Source organism: Lygodium microphyllum, chromosome 30, assembly GCF_053477565.2.
Source record: "Lygodium microphyllum isolate KBCC chromosome 30, Lygodium_microphyllum_v1.1.10, whole genome shotgun sequence".
NCBI classification, from domain to species: Eukaryota; Viridiplantae; Streptophyta; class Polypodiopsida; order Schizaeales; family Lygodiaceae; genus Lygodium; species Lygodium microphyllum.
Window position 1 is genome coordinate 11,180,388 of NC_141164.1, and position 13,904 is coordinate 11,194,291.

General features: G+C 39.6%; 1 pseudogene; it reads right to left on the reverse strand.

Annotated features, from left to right (window-relative positions):
• Positions 1-1,892: 1,892 nt before the first annotated feature.
• Positions 1,893-2,881, reverse strand: LOC148009553 (uncharacterized; annotated as a pseudogene).
• Between the last annotated feature and the right edge of the window lie 11,023 nt (positions 2,882-13,904).

Sequence of the window (13,904 nt, forward strand, 5' to 3'; positions counted from 1 at the left end):
GTTGTTACGCATGATGATCAAATAGTGCTATAGAACTTCTGATGGAACATGAAACTGCACATCCAAGATGTCGACAAAGAGAAAATAGACCCGTCGCAAATTGGCGGCCTTGTTGCAATGATTAGGGAGGTAGATGAACACTTCGAATAGGACGTCGATGGGGATGCCCGTCGAAGTGGCACTGCTAGATAGTAGTACAAGCCTCCGAACAGGACAGTTGCTGCAATGATTCTTGATCACATTAGAGGAAACCTGATGATGGCGAACTGATGCACCCAATTCTTTTCTGAATCGCCTTTTTGTAGTCAAATCGAATAGTACCCTGCCATTAATGTCTTGAATCTCTTCCCCATGAGCGATTGATTTCCCGGCCAGTGCACCAAAAATGGAGCCATGGAGGAATGACTCTCCCAGGAACACGATCAAAGCAAAATCTATGCCGAGATTTCATCTCTCTTGCTCATGGAACATAAAGAAAAGAACACATATCTGCATCATCGTCCTTTTCATCCTCATCGCTTTCCATAATTATCCTTTTTGAAAACACACGAGAGAGAGAGAGAGAGAACTTCTTGTTTGACACACAATGAGAGGGTGTGTGCATGAGAGAGAGAAGGGGTGTATATGGAAAGAAGCACACCCCTTCATCCCCCACATGCATCCCTTCGTATAAAATTTATTAATGAATAATATTTTCTTTTACATTGGCCTTAGCCATTGTTTCCTTGGGGATCTCAAAACTTATAGGCTTGCTTTATGAACACACCATTTTTAAAACCGTAATAAGACTTCATTGATATGTGATATTATTAATGTAGATGCGATAGGGTGCTAGATTTTGAGCATATTTAGGCTTCATCATATATCCATGGATTCGTTCATGAATTTGTGATTGACACACAAGCTACAATTCCCCCCTCTCTCTCTCTCTATAAGCCTTGTGTTGCCATGAGCATATACATGTCTATCCATGCAACAAAAGGCCTAAGCATCGATCAAAACACCTCCTCAAAACTATGGCAACATTTTTAAACATCATCATCTCTCTCTCTCTCTCTCTCTCTCTCTCTCCCACATGAGATCTTTGACGCCCAGCAAATATGCAAAGTCCCCCAAAATAGAGCTGATTGCCTAGGCCTGTTAGATTGTCATTCGTTGTAATAAATCTCTCTCTCTCTCTCTCTCTCTCTCTCTCTCTCTCTCTCTCTCTCTCTCTCCCACATGAGATCTTTGACACCCAGCAAATATGCAAAGTCCCCCAAAATAGAGATGATTGCCTAGGCCTGTTAGATTGTCATTCGTTGTAATAAATCTCTCTCTCTCTCTCTCTCTCTCTCTCTCTCTCTCTCTCTCTCTCTCTCTCTCTCTCTCTCTCTCTCTCTCTCTCTCTCTCTCTCTCTCTCTCTCTCTCTCTCTCTCTCTCTCTCTCTCTTCATCTTCCCCATCAATCGGTGCCTCTTTATCTTTCTCACGACACCTTCTTTCCCACATAACGTCTTCCAATGGCCTCTCCTTCGTTGTAATAAATCTCTCTCTCTCTCTCTCTCTCTCTCTCTCTCTCTCTCTCTCTCTCTCTCTCTCTCTCTCTCTCTCCATCTTCCCCATCAATCGGTGCCTCTTTATCTTTCTCACGACACCTTCTTTCCCACATAACGTCTTCCAATGGCCTCTCCTTCCTCTAATTTCCAAATTTTCTTTTAATTCATTTCCTTCCCTTCCAAATCCTTAGTGATAATTGGACTATTATCCCTACCAATCATGTTTCTTATACCTTATTTTTCCTATAATCTCCATGTTTACTTCAAACATATAGCGAATGATGCCTGCAAACTCATGTCAAGACTTCAGTGAGCTGCCAAAGAGTATCATACTAATATCCCCAAGCCATGGTTCTAATGACCCTTTGATTCCTTGAGAGCCTCTTGGTCAACCTCTTCCACATGCTTGTAAAACAAGTTCCACTCATACCGACATATTTCCGTGAACCCTTCCCATGGAGCCTTTCCATTGATTGATTCTCCTTGGGAACCCAAAGATGGGAGAAGCTTGTGGACTATCCCTTGAGTATCCACAACTCCCACTTTCTCATACGCAGGCTTCACACACCTCCCTAAGACGAAGTCATGCCCCCATCCATGAATCAAATCATTCTAGATCAGATACCAAACACATTTCCATGCATTTATAGGAGCCATTATCTCGACAAACCCCCTACATGGAGGTTTATTTGGATATTTGCATCAGCTAGAGCTTTTTGTAGTCACTCTATGAATTTTTAAATTTTTTTAAAAAGTGCATTGTCATTTTCCAGGTCACCTTATAGCTTGGCTCTAAAGCAGGTTGAGATATCTCAAGGCCATACTTTTTTAACAAGTTCTATATACATTTCAGCATCAAAGTTGTTGACACCAAGGCCTTCATCCCATATAAAAATGTACTCATACAGGGCCACGACATCAGCATGTAGAAACCGTTTTGCAAACCACCATTTTGACTATTTTCTTGCATACTAAATTGCTTGGGCACTTAAGTCCTCTATCTAAGAAATGTGAACAACATATTATAGAGTAGGATATTTGGCCATCTATCTGCCTTATACACCCATATGCAAGATCTGACCCAAAGAACTGAAGTCCAATTAGTGAATAGAGAAATAGCATAACAAGTGCAAATAACATCACATCTTCAAGTGGCTCCATACTTCTCTAGAAATGTTCAAAGATTGATAGCACATTGATTGGTCATGGTTGGGATTCACTAAGGGAATCTATAAGATTTTATCTATAACATCACATTTCTCCCATACAAAAACTTCCTTGTATCGACGTCTCCTGCCCAAGACTACAGAGACACATCCTCCAAAAACAACAATAATGTGCATCGCATCTGCATTAAATTAATGTAAAAAGTTGGTAACAATGTACTAATTGTGTGCAATTTTGCTAAAAAGTTTTTAATAGTAGGCATTGTTTCTAGGTGTTGTCAAAAGGCTTTGGGATTATTGTGGTGCCCTTGTTGAAAGCCATTACTATTCTAACATGGCCAATGGCAAGATGGATGCACTATAAGTCGTAGTCAATATTACAATGAACTTGTTTTTTTTTTAAAACATGCATCACAACAGTGACTCTTTATCCAAGTTTGGGGATAGGATTTCCCCCCAAATGGACTAAGCTTCCTATTGATTGGTTGCAATTGGGGTTGACCCATAGTGTACATTAAGATATTGGCATCATCTCCCTCATCAATTAGTAAATCAAGGGTATATGGTTTTTGGGAGGTTACGGTGATTCGCAAGTAGGGTGGTGCTACCACTTCCTCATTTGCCTCCTTGAGTTATGTGATGGTTGCAACCCTTGCATTTTATGGTGGTTTTATAATCAGAGGTTCATAATGTGGATGTGATGGAGGATAATACTTTCTGATGTGATTTTTGTTGAATAAACCTATACCCTCTCATTCTAGGTTTTCAAATTCCACATTCCCCGTTCTATTGATATTGCAAACCTTGAAAGGTTCCAATCCCTTGAACTTCATTTTTTGCTTATGTCCCTTGTCAAAGTATAGCGCAAGACCAAGTCTCCTTGCCCGAAGTCTTGTTGTTTGATGTATTTGTCAAACCAAGTTTTATGGCATGACTTTTTCATAGATTAGAGCATGGGTTGCAATGTGTAATATTTCCACACAATAAAAGTTAGTTGGTTAGTTTGAAAGTTAGTTAATAAGTCAATTAATAAGTTAGTAAGATCGCTAACTAAAGACTAACTTTAAAAAAAAACTAACTAACATTAATAGATAACAATTTTTATTTAATTAAAAATAAATAAATAAATAAAACCAAGAGTGCGATCACAGTCTACAAATAGAAAACATCACTTCGAATAGAGAAAAGAAGAAGGAGTGAACTAAGAGCTTTTTAGCCAAGTGTCTTGGAGTTTTACCTCCCTTTCGGACCCAATGGAACCATCAAATTTATGATCTGAGCATCAAATCACCGATCTTTCCAAGATCCCCCTCCACAAAGAGCTTCACTTCTCAGCCACAAGGCCTCTTCTCTAATTCACTATAAATATGAGGCATGGGGAGGCACAAGAGAGCATAAGGAGACCCCGAGAGGCTGCGAGAGAGAGGTAGAGAGAAGGATACCCCTCCAAGAGATTGTGAAAGAGAGCTTGAGAGAGAGAGAGAGAGAGAGAGAGAGAGAGAGAGAGAGAGAGAGAGAGAGAGAGAGAGAGAGAGAGAGAGAGAGAGAGAGAGAGAGAGAGAGAGAGAGAGAGAGAGAGAGAGAGAGAGAGAGAGAGGAGTTACCTCGAGAGGGCTACACAATTCTCTCTATTTCGATCCTCGACTTAACCATCTTCTCTTACACTCTCCCATCTTGAATCTATTCCACCTTCTTAATCTCTTGAGTCTAATTGTGGATGATGGCCCCCAAGCAAAGAATGGTATGTGTGGATGATGGCAATCCCATAACCAACAATGAAGCTTCGGGAAAAGGCATCAATGTCAATCCAATTGCCGTTCCGGTTGTAAGTAATGTATTTCCAAATTGATAGATTCTTGTATGATCGTATCTATCAATTTGAAAATACAATACTATGATGCACGAGTATAGATCATCATAAGGGATAAATTTTAGCTCACACATTCAAAAGATTGAGCTTGCAAAGTGCATGTATTAAGGAAAGTTAATTGCACCTAGTTGCATATGGTTGTTCATTGATAGAGCAATTAGAAGGAGGATTTGGTCAAGGGTTATGGAGGGCATAATCATGACATTAAAAATTGTGCATACAAGAGTTAAGTAAATTTTACATAGAATCACTCTTTGATCCCAAGGGAAAGAGCAGATATACAATGGAAATATTATCGTAACTATTCTTACATTGCTTGGGAAGAATACAATTGGTTTTTTTGTTGGATGATCTAACAACATCCCAAATGCTTTTACATTTAACTGGTTGTTAGTTGTTATTTGGATGATGTTTCAAGTGCTTGTGATTTATGGTAAATGCATGGCAAGGGTCTATGATGACAAGTTACCATGGGAATAAAGGAATGTTTTCCTAGAAACTGATATTAGGGATAAATGCCTTATGGTGCTGGATTCTTAAATGATTTAATTAAGGAATGATATATTGCACGGGTGGATCACCTCTATGATCGCACCGCAAATTAACCCAAAGAGGGCACTACTCAATTCATGGGCGTCAAAGGTCGAGTGGTGAAAAGGCCAACCATGGGAATGATGTTTTGCTCCTAGACAACTTGCGGGTCAATTGGAGCTCTGGACACCCCTTGCTAGGTCTAGAATGGATTTGAAGACCTCTGTGGCCCCCAACATCTGGGCATGTTGGGAGATCCTATTCTAGATAAAGGATTGAATTTGTGGTGCCATGTGAATTGGACTAGTTACCTGTAAGGCAGAAGGGATACTTCTATTAGACAAAAGGGATACATAATTTCTCCTGTATGGGCGGGAGACAAAGATTAACTTGAAGGAACTTGTTTGAACTTGTTTGTCAATAGATTGCTTGCTCTGTTTTTGTGTCTGTGCTATAAATTATGCGAATAAACCATGTTTCCTTAAAGGCTTAATTAATGAAGCTAATTTTAAGTGTTGCACATAAATGTGGTATGACATAATTAGAAAACTAAAGCTATCAAGAGAAGTGGGTGGGCAGACCCAGGTCTGTCCTACGGTAGGGTGGTCCCAGAGAACTGGGAGGCTTCTCACAAGGTTTTACTAACATTCGACGACCCTTAGGAATTGTTAGATTAGAGCCCTGATTCATGTTGTTTTAGGGGACCAGAATGGGAGTATGCCCTATGGGTAGAGAGGTTGAGCTCTACATCCCTCTTATTTCCCATTCTCTTTGAACCAAGAGCGGCATGGGTCTGCTTCAGCTTGGGTATCTTTGCATAAAGTAGGTTGTTCAAGATCCGATGCTAGAATGGTGTTACGAGACCTTGGCCATTAGGAGCCCAAATTTCAAGTCGATCATAGTGGGTTCGATCGTGAATGTTCAATTGCGAGGCGGACTCTTAGATTCGTTTCTCAATAAACCGCTAAAAGCGTGCCTAGACAACCGATGGATGGGCACCTTACACAATGAGACGAGTCTCGGATAAGTGTTCCAGCTCTACTAACTGATTTTTCCATGCTTCTTGGCCTTCCCATCTCTCTTGGGCTACTATTCTCAAACTTGGAACAAAAAATTCCACTGGCACAATAGCTTTGGTTCCATAGATCAATTTGAATGGAGTCGCTTTTTTGTAAGCTATCCTATATGCCTATAAAGCTGCCATGAGCTTGTTGTCCCAATTAGTGTGCGAGGTAGAGACCACTTTTGTTAAAATATCCACCAAGATCTTGTTCATGGATTCAACTTATGGCTTGGGGATAATATGGAGAGGAATTTGTGTGGATTTTTAAGAAGGTGGATAACAAGTGAGTGATCACTTCATTGATGAAGTGTGTGCCTTGGTCATTAACCAACTCTATGGGGCAACTGAACTGTGAGATTACTTGCTCTCAAAGAAACTTGGTTGTGGTCCTAACATCATTCTTGCGAGTTGCTCAAGCTTTCATCCACTTAGTGAGATAGTATGTGGTAACAATGATGTAGTGGCTTGGGAGTATTGAGCTATAAGGCTGATTGGACTGATGAATTCCATTCCCCACTTCTCGAATGGTTAGTGCATGATCATCGGGATCAACTCCATTTTGTCCTTACAAGTAGGGACTTTGGTCTATTGGCACTCGTCACAATGCTTCACAAACTTGGCTGGGCCACTACAATTGGGGTTGGAGCACCTTATGTGTTGTGGTGTCTCCACCACTGAAGTGCCCTCCTACTATTCTACTATGTGCTTCCTTGAGCACATCATACATTTTGTGTTCTTAGATACATCTCCTTAAAATTCCATCCTATCCTACCTGATACAATTGATCTACAATCAACTGATAGGGTTGGATCTTTAAGATAAGTCTTTTTAATCTATCTTTCTCTATGGGTCATCTTGGTAGTCCATTCTCGAGTATGTGGACTATGTCATCCACCCAATATGATGTGAGATCTGCTCTAAACAATTCTCATTTACTAGACATTTTAAAAAGGTGTGCATCTAATAGGTCATCCTTGATTACCTATCCTAGTGGCTTCTCCTATGGGTATGCGGGACATTTGATCTGCCATATAATGTTGTTTGATGTTGCGTATGACCATAGAGAAGTCAAATTCCAAAGGTAGAAGTAACCATTGAGCAATGTATCTTGTTGCGCATGGTTTATTCACAAGATAAAGCAATGCTTGATGATCCACAAAGAAGGTGAAGAGTGTCACTAGAAGATAGTGTATGAACTTCTTTATGACAAACACCATGGCTAACCCTTCCCTCTCCATTGTGGAGTAGTTCGTTTCTGTCTCAATGAGCTGCCTCCTAGTAAAGCTCACTAGATAGTCCAAGTTATCTTCACTACATTGGCACAACAATGGCCCCACGGAAAATTTTGATGCATCAATGTGCACATGAAAAGTAATGGACAAATCTAATGCTCTTAAGATAGGAGCTAAAGTCAGAGCATGTTTAAGCCTTTCATTGGCCTGTTGACATTCTTGGGTCCAATTAAATACTACCAATAACTTGTATAAGGGTCTAACATGTTGACACTTCAAGCTCAACTCATGTACACTGACATGACAACTAGTGTCCAATTGTCTCTAGCATGTGAGTCATAGTCAATAAGTTGGGTATACTTAGCTCTAGTAGAGTTAGTCAGTGTGAGTAGTCATCAGGTCACTTAGACCTAGTTCTTTCTAGTCATTCAGTATGTGTGTGAAGTACATGGAATAATGAAGAATATGGGAGTTCGCTACTCCCTGTTGACTCATCTCTCTCTCCCTATCTTTTGACATGGTATTAGAGACATGGAACTGTGGATCCTTGGATTGTGAGAGTCCATAGTGAAGTTGTGGGAGAATTTGGAGCTCAAAGATTGACATAAGCCTACATTGTTGGGCAGCCATAACTCTCATTTGGAAGGGTGGACTGTCAATGAATAGTAATGTTGAATGGAATGCCAAGACCATGCAAAGCATGCATAAGGGATTGATGGTAGATGTGAGATCTTATTGATAAGCTCATTGTTGATCAAAACAATAGTAGATCTGGTAAAAAAAAAGTGGCCTGGATGCAAAAACATGGCTTGCTAAAATGTGTTTGGTTTATGGAGGCTTGAGCACCAAGTATGGCTGAATACCATCATAGATGGGATGCTTGAAGTATTCAGGAATATTATCAAGCATTATAACTTGCATTAGCAAGCACTCATGTTTAGCATATGCAACATATATAAAAACATGATCTGTCCATTTGCACCTGCTTTCTTGAAGCACAGAAGTTAGCAGATCTACCTATGATTAATCACTCATTTACTTGAGAAATAGCTACATGCTAAAATTGTTGGACATGAGAATTTGAGCCTCCATTTAGATCAGTATGTTCAGTAGTGAATTTGACATGTTTGTGGAAGGAGAAATATGCATGGTACCTGCACTCTTAGATTAGTTTACTACATCAGTGAATGCTTCATGAATGTCACACTTGATCTTCAGGGATTCTAAGAAAAGTATATGGGCTATCTCTCATGCATTTAAGCATTGGTCTGGAATGTCAAATGCTCAACTTTGGAAATTTTTGATAGGTTGAGAAAACTCTCCTGGAATTTCCAACACTAAAACGAGGCATTGTTTGATCAATAAATGCTTGAGAATGATGTAGACAATCATCTTGGATGCTTGGCAAGTGTTGAACACTTATGCATACATGGGCATGATATTGGAGTGTTAAATGCTCAATTTTGGAGCTTATCTGTAGGCTAGAAATAGTTAACTAGTTGATGTCCTGAATTTGGAAATAATATACCTACAAGGTTGAAGTATATGTGATGCTTATTTGCTATTGACAAATGCTTGGATCATACCACTTGAGTGGTAGATGCTTTTTGGGATATAGTGAGTGTTGAAAGCCCAAAGTTTGGACTGATTTGTTGTTGGTTATACTAGGGTATTGATTGATTATTGTCTACAGGAAGGATACCTATCATCTTCACTTGACATACATGCAATCTATTTTGACCGATTGGACACATATCAACTCCTGCATAGAGTGGCAATTGTATGAGATGTTTTGGGGCTGTTTTGAGGTCTGAATACTCTTGTTTAAGTAGAGAAAACACTATTGGTTATACAAGACTGCTGTTACAAACTGTTGTCTATCATTGATTGTCACGAACACCTACATGTCTACTATGCAGACACATGATGACTATTTGGAATGCCATTGCATCTAGATGTTTTGCCATATGATTGGGGATGTATTTGACATAAATATGAGCTGAAATAAACTATTTATTTCTAGTTTTTATTGTGATAGCTTATTGAGCTGAAACTTCCATAAACACTTGAGGGGTGTGCAAGGAGTCAGGCATTCAATGAGCACTAAATTTGCAGCTATGGCAAATAGTCAAGGCATTGATAACATCTCTCAAATTGTAGGTGAGAAGCTCGACAACAAAAAATTAACTCTATGGAAGTTCATGATGTAGAACTTTTTGATTGGCAGAGGTTATTGGGATTTGTGTACGGGGACTGAAGTGGACCCAAATTGCTTAAATGAAATCCAACACAGGAACAATAGAGAGCTCACCAACAGTGGTCAAAAAGAGCTAGTAAAGTATTGCATTGGTTTTCTTTGTGCATTTTTTGTGCAATGGCTATGTAGATTACTAGTTGCCATCCCCGAAGGATGCTTGGGATGCACTCATGAAGAATTATGGTTATGTCATGCATGCAATGAAGATATAGCTAAAGCAGTAGTTCAACAACATGTCTAGGAATGGCAGGAGCATTCAAGCTTACACGATAGAAATAAAGATCATAGCTGACCAACTAGCTACTATTGGATCTTGTGTTTCCATAGGATGGTATGATTGTAGTGACATTGAATGGGATAGGCAAGGAGTATAAGGCATTTGATTCATCCATTTCTGTGAGAGCAAAACCCCCTAATTAGGATGAGTTACTTGCAGTGCTGCTACATGAAGAAGTAAAGCTTGGCTTGAATACAGGTTCAAGCACATCTCAGGGCAGAGACATTGTCTTCTACTCTAGTTAGCAAGCTAGAGGTGGTAGTGCTCATGGAGCTTTTTGGGGTCGAGGAGACACTCAAAATGCACATGGACAATAGAACCAAAATTCTTGGTATAGCTCAAATATGCAAGGAAAATGAGGATCTTGAGACTTTAGAGACATGTGGAGATCACCTAGAGGAAGAGGTGGCTCCTGGCAATCACATGAGCAGTCTAACAGGGATAAAGACTATCATTATTGTGGAAGATATGGGAATATTGCAAAGGATTGCCATAAAAAGCAAGCTAATATGGAGGAAAAAGGCAAGTAGCATGGACATTATGCATCTTCTAGTGGTACTCAGGATGACCAGGGAGATAGAGAATTTGCTATGCAATGTGTATCAAAGAATATGCCTAAGCAAGGCAAAGATGAGAAATGGTACATAGACTCAACAGCATCCAACCATATGACTCCTCATGGCGAATGGTTTGATGAGTTAGTAGTAGGGTCTCATGGATTTGTATGTACTAATGATGATACACAACATGATATTTAGCATATAGGTGTGGTTTAGTTGCTCATGCCTGATGGCAGAAAAAAGAGCCTACATAATGTACTACATGTACCTTCTATTACCAAGAATTTATTGTCAGTTGTGGACAAATGGCAGAATAGAATCTACAAGTTAGATTCAATAGGGATGGTTGTTTTATTGAATAATATGGCAATGACTGTAAATTGATTGCCAAAGGCAAGAGATATGGCACAATGTTTACCTTGGATGCATCTATACCAAAATTGAAGGCAGCCATGTTTACCCATGATAATGGAGTAGTTCGAGATATAGAAATCTAGCACAAATGCATCGGTCATGTTAATGTGTAGAAGCTAAAAAATATGTAGGAGAAAGAGGTTGTACTTGGCTTGCTAAAGTTCAAGTACACTGATCTTAGACATGCATGCTCTACTTTTCAGTTTGGGAAACAAGTGAGATTCCCATTCATAAGCCATGTCAGAAATAGCCCTCAACCTTTATAATTGATACATTCAGATGTATGGGGTTCTTGTCCATAATGCATCTTTTGGTGGTGCCAGGTATTATGTATCCTTCATTGATAATTTCAGCCAATACACATGGATGTACATTTTGAAGCACAAGGATGAGGTGGTTGATGTCTTTAAGGACTTTAAGAAGCATGCTAAAAATGAAATTGGTTGTTATATCTCATGTCTGAGATTGGATGGTGGTGGAGAATATGTATCTAGAGAGTTTGATAGGTACCTTGCTAAATATGGCATAAAAAGGAAGCTCACATGTAGTTACATACCTCAACAAAATGGTGTGGTAGAGAGAAAAAATTGGGTACTTATGGAAACTACCAAGGCAATGCTTAATGAAAAGAATTTTCCAAATTCTTATTCGGTTGAAGTAGTGGTTACTGCAATTTATGTGCGCTGAACCAAACACCTACAGTTGGGGTTCATGATTTGAATTCGTATGAGAAACTGTATGGCCCGACATTAGTCACCTAAAAGTATTTGGCTACATTTTCTATGTACATGTGCCTGATGAAAAGTGAAAGAAGTTAGATTTGAAAGTTGTCAAAAGTGTTTTTCTTGGCTATGCATAGGATAGAGAGGCTTACAAATGCTATGATCCGTCCACTTGGGAAACCATGATCAACATGGATGTAGTTTTTTATGAGCTCGCCTCACGGTATGGTAATTTGAATGCGGTGATTGTTGATGGACCAACCATTCCTATTTATGTTGAAAGCTAGTACATCTATGAGTGGACCGATAGGTGATGGTCCTTGGACAGGACGACTCTATAGTCGTGCTACTGCATCCACTGACACTGATATGTCAATGAGGGGGAGATTGGATAAAGGCAAAGAAAAGATGTTTGAAGATGTGACTCGCATGCTTACAATTTTATATGAGTCAACTGGCCATGACAGACTTAACAGTGAATTGGGCATACCATCAGTTATGATGCCTCGTGCAAGGCAAAGCAAGTATGTGCCGCTTCATGAGACGAAAGCTTAGAGTGCACCGCAATTGAGGAGGTCTAAAAGGGTCAAAAAACCAGTTGTTGATAGGTTGACATATAGTGGGTATTCAGCCAGACATTATGCATATATGACCAAAGTGTCAGCAGGCTATAGAGAGCCTATGAAGTTCAGTGAGGTAGTTATAGATGAGAATTGGTGTGCTGCCATGGATGAGGAATATGCAGCATTGGCTAAAAATGAGATATGGGAATGGGTCCATCTGCCTGAAGGAAAAGTACTCATTGGCTGCAAATGGGTTTATAAAGTGAAATGCAAGTCAAATGGTTTGTTGGAAAGGTATAAAGCCTGCAAAGGGATATGCACAACAATACGGCCTAGATTATGAGGAGACTTTTAGCCCGGTTGCCAAGATGGCAACTGTGAGAATAGTCATTGCATTAGTGGATTCTAAGGGCTAGAAATTATGGTAGATGGATGTCAAAAATGCATTTTTGAATGGTGACTTGCTTGAAGAGGTGTATATGGAGCAGCATGAGGGTTATGTACACCCTGACTAATTGACATATGTGTGTAAGCTAAAAAAGGCCTTGTATGGGTTGAAACAGGCACTAAGACCATGGAATGCTTGCACAAGCACTTATTCATAGCATGTTGATTTTCAAATAGGTCATGTAGATCACAACCTATTTACAAAGAAGACAGAGCATGGTTATGTTTTTCTGGTGGTTTATGTCGATGATTTGATCATCACTGTAGATGATGATCATGGGATTGTTGAAATTAAAGCAATGTTATAGGCTAAATTCAAAGTCACGGATCTTGGTGAGCTAAAGTACTTTCTTGGGATTGAGGTTGTGTCTACACCTCCAGGTATATGGCTGTTGCAAAAACAATATGCTCGTGATATGTTGCTGAAATATGGCACGATGGAGTGTAAAGCCATGGAAACACCATTGAATTAGAATGTCAAACTTGAAGTTAATGTTGGGATTGAGATCAAGAATGTCACTATGTATAGACAGATGATGGTTTACCTTACTATTACCCATCCTGACTTGAGTTATGAGTGGTGCTTATTAGCCAATTTATGTAGAAACCTCGTAAGCCACACTTAGATGCAGTCAAGAGGATTATGTGGTGCATGAAGAGTATTGCCGATTATGGGTTGTTTTGTGAGCATGGGAAATCATTTGACTTGATAGGTTATATGGATGCTGATCAGGTTGGTTGTGTCTATGATAGGAGGTCAAATAGTGGTTATTCTTTCAATTTGGGCAACAATATGATCATCTAGAGTAGTAAAAAGCATCCCACCATTGCTTTATCTAGTATAGAGGCAGAATACAGGGGTGCAACCTTGGTGGCATGCAAAGCAGTTTGGCTTCTGAAACCACTACATGATTTGGGTATCCAGTTGGATAGCAAAGTCACATTGCATTGTGACAATCTCAGTAGTCGATGTTGGCTAGCAACCATGTCTATCATGCTAGATCCAAACACATAGAGATTCATTACCATTTCATCAAGGAAATGGTACTTGCATGATAGATTGATCTACTTCATGTGAAGACAGAAGACCAGGTAGTAGATATCTTTACCAAATGACTTGGTAAAGAGAAATTTGTTCATTTCAGGGAACTATTTGGAGTATAGCAGCTAGTTTGAGCTTGAGGGGGAGTGTTGAGACTTCAATCTCAACTCATGTACACTGACATGATAGTTGGTGTCCAACTGTCTCTAGCATGTGAGTCAC